Source organism: Ziziphus jujuba, chromosome 2 (assembly GCF_031755915.1).
Source record: "Ziziphus jujuba cultivar Dongzao chromosome 2, ASM3175591v1".
NCBI classification, from domain to species: domain Eukaryota; kingdom Viridiplantae; phylum Streptophyta; class Magnoliopsida; order Rosales; family Rhamnaceae; genus Ziziphus; species Ziziphus jujuba.
In genome coordinates, this window is record NC_083380.1 from 865,744 (window position 1) to 880,957 (window position 15,214).

Below are 15,214 nucleotides of genomic sequence, written 5' to 3' on the forward strand. Positions count from 1 at the left end.
TGTGGTGGTTGGGTCCAACTTTTATCATTCTGAGTTTCTAAAATGGTGTGCTACGTGCAGATCTAAGAATCATATCCATCCATCAAACATGCTCCATCATATAATTTTAATTTTGTAAAATGTTATATATATGGTTGAGTGTTATATAAATATATATATATATATATATTATTTTCATGAAAACTGAATAAGTCAAAGTCTAAATTCATATGACTACATGTGAACATGACAAACGGCTTATATAATTGCCACCGGTATGATCAAATTACAGCCACAACCGGAGAGATTTTTTTTGTTTTCGATACTAAAAATGAAAGAGATTTAAAATACAAGGAAATAATATTTTTGTTATTAAATTGTCTTGTAGAAACTTTGTGCGGAGAGCTTGAAAGTCATTTTCTTTCAATCGGAGAGCTTGAAAGTATCATTTTCTTGCAATCGCAGCAACCTCTCTGCTTCAAGTACATACTTTATGAACTGAATTCATTATGTTATCAGCATCAATTTAGTTGACTATTACATAAAATAGCTTGATTCATACATCATTACATGTATATAAAACTTTATTACCATGAACATATAAAGATGCTTATATTATAGCATGGAATAACCCCAATTATACGTAATTTATAGAATAAATATATGTAAATCCCTCACAATTTATATGTAATATAGGACTAATTCCACTATAATATGGACCTCATATGCATATGCCTATTATAAATTGAGGGTGTATATTCACATATATGATTATTTATTTTAATTTTGTTACAAATAAATCCTAAAATAATTTGTAGTAATAAAATAAATATAATACGCTTATACACATATATTATGAAAAATATGCAATTATTACAGTGGGAAGCAATAGCGTTATTTGGTTGACCAAAACAAGAAAAACAAAATTAAGTAGCATTATTTCCTTTGGAAAAGAAAAAAAAAATAGCATTGTTTTTAACATCGTGACAAGGAGACAAAAGAAAATATCAAAGATTATGCTGGCGGCTAACAGTATAATAAATTATCCTTTGTTCGACTTTTGCAGCGATGGTAATGTGTTGACTTGTTTTTTAGCAGTTAAAAGATACAGCCTTCCCATAATTAATCAGGCATAAGTAAAATTTTACCATTTATCCAATCACGTGAATATTCAAAAATAATTTTACTTAATTTCACATACACACATATACACGTGTATTAAGAAATATCCAAAAAATGACATATCATTTAAATATTTTTTATTTTTTTCAAATAAAACCTAAATGGAAGACGTGAACTCATCACATATATTATTTGTGGTGGATTCATTTTTTTCAAAGTTGATTAAAAAACATTTTTCTATGTGGCATCTAGCATAGCATGTCCCTTTTAATAAGTTTCTTATAAAGTTTATGTACTAATATATATAATTTAAACAATTCATGAACATTGAGAAGTTAATTATCTAGATAAATATATATATATATATATATATGTGCAATTTTATTCAACTAGGAAAAATTTAGATTATTTATATGTGAATTCAACTGCATGTCTCAAACAAACAAAACTTACAAATTATAAATTCATGCCCATGAAAAGATTAGCTGATTAGGTTGTAACTTGTAAGTAATTAAAATAGTAGGTGTTGAAAATGATGTTTTGGTTTTTGTAGGATTTGAAAATTTGATACTTGGATTTGATATTGAGCATGCAATGTTATTTAAAATTTTCATGCAAAATGGAGGTGAATGTGTATTTACAGAGGTTGTCTTAGATATTGTAAAATTTCCTAAAAAATATGGTATGTGTGTTCCTTCAGAAAAAAATAAATAAATAAACAAAGGTATACGCATATGTGCAGAGATCTCTCTCTCTCTCTTTCTATATATATATATATATGCACATAAAAATATGAAAATTTTTACTTTTTTTATTTTATTTTACACATGCATAGGAAAATATTTATTGGACGATGTCACACAATTTATGTTGCTTGAATATCATCAAATTACATAATTCAGAATAAAATATTTCATAAATTATATGTGCCATTTCGAAATCATATATGTAGAAAACAAATATTTATATATATATATATATATGTATTGTTTTTTTAAGTAGAAAATCAATTATGGTTGTGAGAAAAACTTGCACAAAATGATGGCCCTGCATTATCGCTTACCATTTTCATTAATCATATGTCATATAATTAAATCATTTATAATCGCGTGCAATATCACATGTTGATAAAATAAAAAATATGGATTATATAAAATATTTATTGAATATTCATTTACGAATAGTCTATTATACTATATCCATATAATGATTGTATATTCTAAGTCTATTATACTATATCATCCAAAATTTTTTGTTAGCTCTTGAATCATATTAATAGTTAGGATTTAAAATTTAAAAATAATAAAATATGGATTTATTCATATACTAAAACATTATATAAGGAAAGTGAATATTGTCAAAATTTAATGATTAATAAATATAATTTTAAATTCTAACTTTTGATATAATTTAAAAACTGAAAAAGAAAGTCATAACATTAATCCTAATATTGAGGACATGATTTGAACTTGATGATATATAAAACTATATACATTCAAATACATGTACAAAATATATCCTACGGGAATGTTCAGTTATTAATGGCTGTGATAACGGTGGTTAGCACTTTCTCATCAACACTTTCTTAATTGTTTGGAAGGAGAAGAGGGCGTACTCCCTTTTCTGCAAATGCTTCTGAAAGCTGCCAACGGATGGAAATCTAGATATATAGCATGTATGTACCATGAGCATTCACTACATATATAAAATTCATCATATTTTTATATCACCATGATTAATAGAGATTCTCTTTAATTAGCTGCCAATTTAGTAAATTTTTTCTATCTAGGTGATTATTCATATATTCAAATTGAAATATGGAGCTCATATTCTCTCTATGGACATTTATAAATTTTAAAATGGAAAAGAAAACTAGTAAAGTTTGCATGAAATTCATCTGTAATTATTATAAAGGTTGAATGAATTTTTTTTTAAACTTATTGTTATATATGTACAATTTTGATATGTTGAAAACATAATTTTCATTTTATATTGGATACTGATTGAAGTGATAATTACCAAGCATTGTTATTTTCTCAACTAAGATTTTAATTTTAGATCATTTATTGACATAACACTTTTCAATACTTGACAGGCACCTCAATATGTTCCCTGCTTAATTATGTTGGAAAAATGTCTTCAACAATCATTCTTATAATACATAACACTTTTCAATACTTGACAGGCACCTCAATATGTTCCCTGCTTAATTATGTTGGAAAAATGTCTTCAACAATCATTCTTATAATATATATATATATATATATATATATTATATTTTATATTGCAACTAACATGAATGTAACATGGTTTGCCATATAAGAGTATTTCTGGTGATAAATAAGAATTACTCTTTAAGTGGTATAGAGATTTAAATTGTTTAAATGTAGGTGCAATAAATATACGGTCAATTTTAAAATTATTCTCCAATTGTGATATGCATAAAAGTTATTTACAACTATTAATTAATTATATATTTTATTAACTTTTTTTCTTAATTTTTGAAACAAAAAAGATACTTTTAAAGAAAAATTAGTTTTTCAGTAAACTTTACAATATCTAATAGGATTTTAAAAAGTAGACATTATTTTGATAATGTCTAAGCCATATAAGCTCGACATTCATCAGTTTGACATTAATTACATTTATTGGAGAGCAATTTTTTAAAACAACTATTCATGTAATGCTTTGTTTCCACTAGCAAACCTGTCATTCTCTATCAATATTTTTTTCCAATTTAGCTATTGCATTTGATATGGGATTTTTTGTTTAGTACTTTTTAGTAGATCACATATTCTAGTATTGCTCACATCTGAATACGCTTAATTTTGGAGTTCTTTCAAATCTTAAAGTCAGTTGTTCTAAAAATATCTCGATATTATAAGAGTGGCTATCAGTACATTTGAGCTATCACCTGATTCACACTCGGACAATGTGGGATTGGACATCAAATATTTCGCTAATGCCCTGCACTCACTCACACTGATTATCACAATCTACCCCCTTGAGGTATAATGTCATTGCTGACACACTTTTGACTAGGTATAGGCTCTGATACCATTTATAACACTCCACCTCCACTGGCAGATTTGTCATTCTCTACCGATATTATTCTCTATTTAACTACTGCACTCGATATGGGTTAGGATTGGTCTCACTTGAGCACGTTTAACTCCGGAATTCTTTTGAACTTTGAAACTAACTATTCTGAAAAATTCTCGACGTTATGAAAGTAAATATCATTACATTTGAAAATTTTACAATTAGGTCATTTTTTATTTATAATGTAATATATACACTTTTTTATATGGAATATAGATTTTCATTTAAAACCTAATTAAATAACAAGTGCTATTAAATACATTTAAATTTCTATTGAATGATTATGGATTTTTTTTTTTAAATTTCATGCAAAAGTTATGCACTTTCTTTTTTTTTTTTTTGAAAAATAGATGTAATTACTTTTTCTCTGTGTGTGTGTGTGTATGTGTGTGTGTGTGTGTGTGTGTAATGATAATTCAAAAATGTAATATATGTAATTTCAGAGTGAATATGATTGTAACATTTGCATAAGAATGAAGCAGCAAATTAATTAATCTCTCTTCGCTATACCAACTATATTTAGGTGATATTATTATCATAGTTGCATAAGGATTGTTTTTCCATACTATTCAAACTTATTTTATGAGAATTATTTTAACCTTCATCTTGAAAAGTCTATTTGCAACACATCTTAAACGAAATAAAATGAGTTATCTTTTTATTTTATAATTTTATGTATCTCATATAAGCACATAAATGATAGAATAAAAATGGTAAAAAAATAAAGATCAAAAGAAATATCAAATATATATATATATATATATTATTTTTAAATTAAACTCAAATATCCTATTTATTTTTATTTTTCATTTTTTTTAATGTCATAAAAGATAATCCGTGATCACCTTGTTCTATTACCAATTTATATAGCAAAAAACATGATATTATCTTATTCTATAGATTTGTATAAATTTCATTTGTCCTGCATTATTGGAAATCATTTAACAGTTAAAATGTCTTAAAGGTTAACTACCAAGTGAGATTAGTCTACTTACAAATTCTTTACATCTACTCTATAAAGTTGTTGATTTGAAATACACCTCATCCCCTTTAAAATAAAAAATATTGTAAGCTATTTAAGCCAAAAAAAAAAAAAAAAACCATAAGTTCCACAGTGGTCTAGTTTTAGAAAATACATAATAGTGTGGATATAAAAATGAAGCTAAAAAAATAGATACTCAAATTATATATATATATATATATATATTTTTTTTGGGTGAGTATATACTAAAACTATTCTTAATTAAAGGAAAAAAAATATGACATCATTTGACCCCACCCTCCAGCCACATCGTTTGAATGCGTGGAAATTGAAAAGAAAAATATCTTATCTTATTAATCCAAGTGGTTTTAGTCAAAATCAGACTATAGACTTTTTGTTCATATGATGACGAAGAATGAAGTATGAACTGTAGCAGTACAATTTGGAAAAAAAATAATAATAATAAATACAAGCGGGAATATCCAGCAGTCTAGTTTTGAATTTCAGACAAAAATGATGTCCTGATAGTAATACAAGCCTCCTTTTTTAATTTTATTTTCTTTTTGTAAAAATATGAAAATTTGTATGTGAGGGATCATTGCCACATGTAATTCGAATTTTTTTTTTTCTGAACGAAAATCGAATTAATTTCCTCTGTTGGTCGATAATTAAAAGACATTAATTAAAAGAAAAAGACGTAAATAAGCAACAAATATCATTCAACAATAAAGTAGTGTGAAAGGATGAAATAGCGGTTGGACTGGGTTCGTATAAATTATAAAACAAATAAACGACAATTCCATCTATTTATCAGGAAAAAAAAAAAAAGGGAAAAAGACAACTCCATCTACCACGCACTACTGTACATTCCACTACTACATGTAATCAATATTGGCGGTTCAAAAGGTTGGTTTTTTCTATACCCTTTAAATATACAATAAACATAGTATAATATATTTATTAAAATTATAAATCTCCTTGCATTAATTTCCTAATAGTATTATAATTTAACCTTAATTCACCCAAAAAAAAATATATATTCCACAATTTAATTAACTGTAGCTAGCTAAACCAATGATAATTTAGATGTTATTTGCAGTCTTCGCATTTGTCATGAATAACAAGTTGGAAATTAATAATATAAAAGGACGCAAATAAAAATAGAAATAAAAATTACACGGTCAAACAGGTGAAGATCGATGCAGTAGTACATTAAGTATAATAATATATTTCGTCAAGTCAATTTACGATTGCTGTGTAAGTCAGTTAGCAAAGGTGGGCTGTATGTCGGCTTGGAATTTGGAAAGCTAACAATTGTGCTTTTTTTTTTCTTTTTTTTTCTTGTAATAAGCTCAAAATTGTTTTGCTAATACTATATATAATTGAATTAAATTAATGATTAATGATTTCCTTGAATCCAAATTCAACAAAAGCTCGCTCATAGTGGGTATTGGAGAGTTGGTGAAAAAGTCAATGTTGAGGTACTCCGATTAATTAAAAAATATATATTATATTATGAAAATGGGAATGAAGAAAAAGATACGTCGCTACAATTTCAGCGCCATGATTTAATCTTCCTCTCCAGTCTTGCTATAGGCAGTCCACCAACGTGGACTATAAAGTACTCCACCATTTCTTTATTTTAATATATACTTTTCTTTTTCATATATATTTATGTATATATATATATATATTTGACTCGCGAATCATCTTAGCTGTCTATAGCAGTCGATCAATGATATCCATGGAAGAGTTCGCTTCTCTGCGGCAAGCTTCAGGGTAATCTGTTTTTGTATAAAAAAAACTACTTATAATTTTGTTTCTTAATTGAAAATCTGATATGAATTTGAATATATTTACATTTATATTCAGCAAAGAAAAGAAAGTCAACATATATACATTTGTTTATATTTTTAAAATTAAAGAGATAGAAGAAGACACGTAATATATATATGGTATATCATAGAACACCAAGTCGTTGATATATTTCTTTTAGCTTTACAATTAACTAAGTATAAATATATATAGTTTAAACAAAAGTAGTTGATGACTTTATAGTGCGTAATTGTTCCATGCTTCCACTCCACTTACTGGACATATATATATATATATATATATATATATATATTTTAATAAATTTTCAATCGGTGTTCGGAGAATATCACAATGCTAATATACATATATATATATATATATATATATATAATAATTAGTATAATTAATAATGTTTTCTAGCTAATTTCTACTGGTTATTCATATTTTATATTTTTCACTCAATTTGTTAGAAACTATGAAGCTTAACCATGGCCCATATAAGAAACAAAAAACAATTTCTCAAACATTTTGGCCTAACAACATTACCATATGTTCTCTTTGCCGAAGAAGAAGGAGAAGAAACAAAATCATGAATATATATATATATATATATAAACGTAGTTAATTTATTTATATATAGGTTGCCACGGGATATGATAGAGGCTGAGTGTGAATTAAGAAATTATAGGGCTTGGGTGTTCTTGTTTTGAAGAAATTATAGGGTTAAAGAGAAAAGAATGTGTTCCATGCATGTGAAGCTAATATAAATTAAGAAAAGTAAAGACCAAGACCTTGTTGTTTCTTAGCTGCCACCTTCAAATTTTTCACTTTTTATTATCTGGGCAAAAGTACTAACTTTTTTTTCCCTATTGTCATTTTGCATTTAGAAAGAAAACCTTTTGTTTTGGTGTAATATGTTTTTTGATTTCAAGAAAAGTTGGCCTTCAAGCTTTTGTGTTGGGCTACAGTATATGGTAGTGGGTTTGGATTCCAATTGAGGTAAAATGGAGTTTAAAAAATCCGAAAATTGATTCTTTCTTTCCATAAAATGGCTTTCTTACTTCAATTAAATAGGATATTTACCATTTCTTCATTCAATTAATTTTGTATCGACTTTCCTTCCAAATAAATGGAGTGAAATGAAGAAAATCGTTCTATTTATGGTTCCATTTGATTAACTAAATAGTTATATTAAAATATAAAAGGTAGAATGATAGGGCAAGTTTCACATTGTATAGTATCTCTAGTAATCCGTGAAATAATGGTTAATGTATTATAATACTGAAACCCATGACCAATAAATAATAGATACAAATTTTTCCATTTTTGTTTTTAGTTTTTTCTTAAAAAACAATTTTCAATATTAAGTCCCAACTTTTTCCCCATGAATGAAGCTATCATAAATGTATACATATAACGTAGTTAATGGTTCAACTTCAAACATCATGTGCTTTTTAATTACCTCCTGATTCAACCATCATGTGCTTTTTAATGGCCAAACCCTAGTTATTTAATTATATATATATGTCTGTCAGTGTGTGTATTTAGTGCTAATCAGATACACGTATACATAAATATTTAATTAAATTTAACATTATTGAATTAATTATCATTTATAAATATAACGTATAGAGTGGAGTTGACTTCACTAGTAATCACTAATCACAGCTAACTAAGTCTTCTATCCCTCACATACAAGACCTTAAGACTTAAGATATAATATTAAAAAGGAAAAAAAAAAAGAAAAAAAAGAAAAAAGGACTTAAGACTATAAGTATTACGTGCAAAATTTAAATAATTAATACCGAAAAGTTAATATTAAAAAAAAAAAAAAAAGAAAAAGAAGAAGAAGAAGAAGTTCAATTACATGTGCCTACATTTAGGTCATTTAGTCATTTACATCAAGATCATGTTTACATTCCACAGTAAATACATATGTGTGTGTGTATATATATATATAGAAAATTGCATTAGTTACTATTTGGCTTATATATGTACATGTTTATTATATTAATTATGTTTTTCTTTTTTTAATATTTGCATCACGTTTGATTATAGATAATCTAATATTGTGAAACCCGTTGGCGATTTGTCCTTACTTGTCGTCCCATTTGGTTATTTGATATGAATGTGTTGTTATTTGGTTTGTTATATGTAAGAAAATTTTCTTATTCAGCCACTTCATAATTCGATGTAACTAAATTATTGGGGGATGTAAATTGATCCTGAACAAACCATGTATAATTTGGACAAAAGACTTACTGATTGTATATATATATATATCAAATTTCTGACCAACAAAAATTTTGTAAAAATAGTAACTTCTTTCACTTTAACTAATGATGATATTGGCCAATTGAGGTTTATTATGTTAGAAAAAAATATAAATCAAATAAAAGTTTATTTTTTATTAGTTTAAGTTTTTGGAATTGATAATAATTCAATTTTGTATCAAAGCTAGATATCTAATAAGTTTTGAGTTTAAAACTCAACAGCTCCATCCAAAATAAATAAATTAATTAAAAACATATATAAAGATTTAAAAATAAATCCAAAAAAAACAAATCTATATTTGAAGAAGAGACCTTCCATCAGCACTAGAGTTCATATATGTAAATTTATAGTATGCAAGAAAATGGAACATGTGCTACTATTATTGCCCTGACTCTCAATGACAATTTATTCGAAAGTAGTTCATGGTCCTATCCATATTTATGTTATATATATGGAGTAGCCATACATATATTTATTCTGAAAAAATTCAACATAAGGAGATTTTTCTATGTAGTCAAATTGTTTTAATTAATAGTATTACTAATGAAGCTTTATAAGAGAATATATATATATATATATATAAATAGACTGAAGCTTGCTATACCCACTTAATAGTTTTATAAAAGGATATATATATATATATATATATATATATATATATATATATATATATATATATATATATATATATATATATATATATATATATATATATATAGATTGAAGCTCCTGTAACATCCATTTAATAGTTTTATAAAAGGATATATATATATATATAAATAGACTGAAGCCCGTGTTACATCGATTTAATAGTTTATTATCAAATTTTTTATTGTTAGTTGTTAGATCACTTCAAATATTAAAATTTAAAATTTTATTTATAGTTTATTCGTTTAACATTGTTATTTATTTGATTTTGATATACTAATTAATTTATAATAGAAATTGTTTTATTTTTTAAAATTTTAACTAATTAAAATGATCTAATAATTTACAATGGAGGATCTCGCACCCTCTTTAGATATATATTATTATATTTATGTGTGTTTTTAAGAATTCAATATGAACTATATATACAAGGTAAGTGATTAATTTAACAAAACTATTTTGATGGTGGCTGTTTCTTAGCTTAGCTGTCTACAAACGTAGCATGATATTTGACACGAAATTATTGATTAATATTGTAAAATATTATTTTAGAGAAAAAAAAAATACTGTTAAATATAAAAAGAAGGTTTGGGTGGCAGGTAAAACTTCATTTTGGGCAACTCTTTTGATCTTACGCTGTGTGGCTGCATAGATCAGATCAGATCAGATCAAATCAAAATATATGCATGCAAATTAAGTAAAATAAAATGAAGCTAATTATTGTAGACAGTTATTTTTGGTCTATATGCTAAACGATGTATTTCTTGTTTTGATCTCGCTTCTAGCTTAAGGAAAAGCTATTTGATACGAAGGGTGTGTTGTATCTGTCTTCTGCTTGCAATTTTGCGATTAATGAAAATCATTTTTATCACAGAAAATAAATAAATAAACTATTAATTATAATTCGCTTTTAGTTACAAGTCGTACCACTCATTAATGCCCAAACTACCCTCCTCTCAACTTTATGCCATCAATGAGGTTAGATGGAACCAATTTCTGCTTTTGTTTAATTAATTAATTAATTACGCCGTCGGTGTCGTTATATATAGATCCGCAGCATCTTCTAACATATATATATATATATATATATATATATTCAGAGCCAAAATATATATATATATATATATATATATATATTCAGAGCAAAAAAAAATATATATATTTATGTATATATATATTTTCTACATTCATCCATCATCATCATATAATATATAAGACACGCATACTTGTATATGTATCTTATATATCCTATCATACATGAAATTAAAATCATTGACTAGTACTGTATATCCAATCTTCAGCTAATCTTCTACAACCACATTCTTTTTGACTAATTAATTAAAAAGATTGCATCCAGTTAATTTGTAGGTGTTTCTATACCTAAGAACGAGGCCATACTGGGTATACACATGTTTAACTTACTAAAATATACCGAATAATGTTTTTTGTGGTAAATTTAATTAATTGATCATAGAGTTGAATGATTACTAAGTGTTAAATCTAAAACGACAAGTGGAGGGTTTACTTGTATTAATTCTATCGATGATTGTTTTGTGTTTAATTATTAATTAATTTGTATTTTCTTCATTTTCATTTTTAAATATGTACCTGGTATGTAAACAAATAAAGCTAGAAAATATTCTCTATAATTGCAAAAAGCTACCTAGTTTTTTTTTTTTTTTCTTTTTTAAGGAAGAAAACTGATTCTAAATTCAAAAGCTACTAAGTTAGAACTGAACTGATGAATTTAGGAAGGAATATTTAATGAATGTTAAAATTCAGAAGTGGACAAATACATGTTAAAAATTGACATATATAAGTAAAGAGTTTTGATATGGTAAGGATATAATAAAGAATTCTCAGTTGCTACATAAGAAAAAAAAAAAAAAACTTTAATAAGTTGAATCAACTATTATTAATAATTACTAGTGGATTCCATACATATTTTATAGATTTCTCTTTTTTTCTTTGTGTTTTATTTTGAGAAAAAATAAAAAATATTTAAACATTGTATCATTATTTGGTTGAAATAGATTGCAACATACATGTGAGCCACATATGATTTCTTATTTAAAAGTTGCTTATAAAATCCTTATATATCAAAATCTCTATAATTAAGAGTTGAAAAATATTATTTATCATCGGTAGTAATCGATTGTCAATAAGACATGTATATCAAATGACAATTTATATGATTACTATAAAAAAAATTATTTTTATTAATTCTATCAATCTTGTGTTATATTATTAATTGCTTTGCATTTACTTTATTTTCATTTTTAAATAAGTATATCGTGGTATTAAAACAAATCCAAAGCTACTAGTTATTCTCCATAATTATAAAAAAGCTACTAAGTTAAAACTGAATTGATGAATTTAGGAAGGAATATTCAATGAATGTTAAAAATCAAAAGAGAACAAATACAAGTTCAAAATTTAAAAATATAATTAAAGAGTTTTGATATGGGAAGGATATAATAAAGAAGTTATCGAGAAATTCTCTAGCCATACCATGTCAGCTGCTATGTAAGAAAAAAATTTTAATAGAACATTTATAGGTTTCTTCTTTTTCCCTTTTGGTTTTATTTTGAGAAAAAATAAAAATTTTTAATTGTTGTATGATTATTTAGTTTAAATCAATGTTCTAAAAGGTGTAAGGCGTTGTAAGGCGGCTATGTCAAGTTTTTAAGCCTTACGAGCCTAAACATGTCTAGGCGAAGCCTAAGCGTAAAAAGACGTTTCATAATTATATTATTATTTTAATTATTATAAAACTACTAAATAAACAAAATAATTCATATTTTAAATGTTAAAATATATATGTTTATATTACTTTTGTATGTACAATAAATATGAATTAGCATATAATTGATCATAATAGATTTATGAAAATTTATGTTTTTCAAGTTTCCAACAACAGATTAGTTTCAGAACATATTTATTATAAACCTACAAGTACCTAATAATTTATAAATTAATACATACTTTAGTTATTACCATAATCTACTTGTTGTTTAATTTTTTATTGGACTCCTATTTAATATCTATATCTTCATCCAACTCATCTTCCGTGTCATCCGATACAAAATCATTTTCCTTGGGCTCCTTAGCATTACTTGCTAGTAGAGTTTCTATTTATTACTCTTCTTTTTCTTATTTATCATTTTCATTTTTTTTTTGTTTAAGAAAAAAAGCTTAATCTTAAAAAAGTTTTCATTTTTTAACAATATATATTTTAAATTTTTTATGAATTTTTATTTAACATTTTTTAAAAAATAATCTTAGAAAAAAAAATTTTAAACAAAAAAGCTCGCCCCTTTTAGCGCCTAGGCGCGCAATAGGCGATCAATACAGTTTTTGACCACCTTTTTCTAAGCCTTGCTACTATGCGAGATATTATCTAAAGTATCACACCTAGGCGTGTCTAGGCGGCATCTTTTCCTGCCTTTTAGAACACGCGTTGAAATAAATTGCCATATTTATGTGAGCCACATATGATTTCTTTTTTAAAAGTTTTTCATAAAGTCCTTATTATATCAAAATCTCTATAATTAAGAGTCGAAAAATATTATTTGTAATCAGTAGTGAATAATTATCAATGGAACCTATAGAGCAGATAGTAATTTAAATAGTTAATATTAAATGATTCAGTTTTATGATTTTAATATAAAAATTAATAGAATAAAATATTCTAATTAAAATTTAATATATAATCATCACTAATAATAATAAATAGCAAAACTCTTAAAATATTTTATACAGTGAAATACATAATTAAAAATTTTATGGAACATCATATCATATTAATTGTTACATAAGAAAAAGAATATTAGTCAACTTCTAACAAGTTAAAATAACCTACCATTTACAAGTTACAAGAGAAGCTGAAAGATTAATATATGTATGTATATACACATGTGACGGCTAGTGTGGGCGAGTACAAAAAGTACTGATAAGCTATTTGGTATCAAATCTCATATTGCCTGAGTATGAAATGAGAATGAGTAAAATGTAATGACAATTACTCTTATAACTTCGAGATCTTTTCTTCGAGATCTTTTCACGACGGTTGACTTTAAGATTTAAAAGAACTCCGAAGTTAAGCGTGTTTACGCTAGAGTAGCTCAAGCATGGGTAACCTCCTGAAAACTCTGAAGTTAAACGTGTTTAGGTAAGAGTAGTCAAAGGATAAGCAACCTCTTAAGAAGCTCTGAACAAAAGGATGTGTGATCTCCTGAAATGCTTTGAAAAAAAAAAAAAAAGACCAAAAAACTCCATATTGGGTACTGTGACTAAATTGGACAATATTAGGTATCAATGTGGGAGGGTGCAACAAGGCGGACTATGAAATGAGGTTACCTGATATTCAATCTCATATCGTATGTGTGTGAAATGAGAAATGATTCAAATATAATGACAGTTATTTTTATAACGAGTAATAAATTGATCCCACATCACCGATTTCACGATGCAACTGAGAGTGACATATTCAATAATGGAATCACGATATTACAACACATAATAAGGCAAGGTGAATCTCTTTTTGATTTACTTTCAAGCATAAAGATGCACCATAATGCTGCAGCATATGACTGCTTGGCTGGTTTATGCTGACATTCACTAGGAACCCTATAATGAGAATAAACTATATGTAGCTAGCTACATATAATATCCATGTATCATGTATCAAATGGTGTTGTGTTGTGATATATATATATATATATATATATAGCTACATATAATATCCATGTATCATGTATCAAATGGTGTTGTGTTGTGATATGTATATATATATATATATATATATATATATATATCAGATTTGGTAAAGAAAATTAAGATCACGTTTATATATATATATATATATATATAAATTAAGATCATGTTAACAATGTGGTTCTTTGGTAAATTATAAAGCCGTCTATAGGAAGGTAGAGTGCAGCTGCACCCTAACTTGGTCAACCATGCAATAATTTGATTTTGTTCAAATTAGACTGGGAAATATTTTATTGGACTGGGGGGAACGCTGAGAATATTTGACTACCAGAGAAAAATGTTTTTTTATTAGTCAGAAAAAAGATAGTGGCCGGGTAAAGTAATTCATCACTTTGAAAATGGAAGGGAATCGATAATTTACGAAATTAATTAAACCCTGTACGACTGGTTTTGTATGATAATCAAATCATATGAATGATAATATTTAATTTCGTGAATTTCAAGATTTGAATCTTTCCACATACATCCACATGCCCATCCTTCCTGGAAATCCAACAACCATCTCTGTTTTCTTCC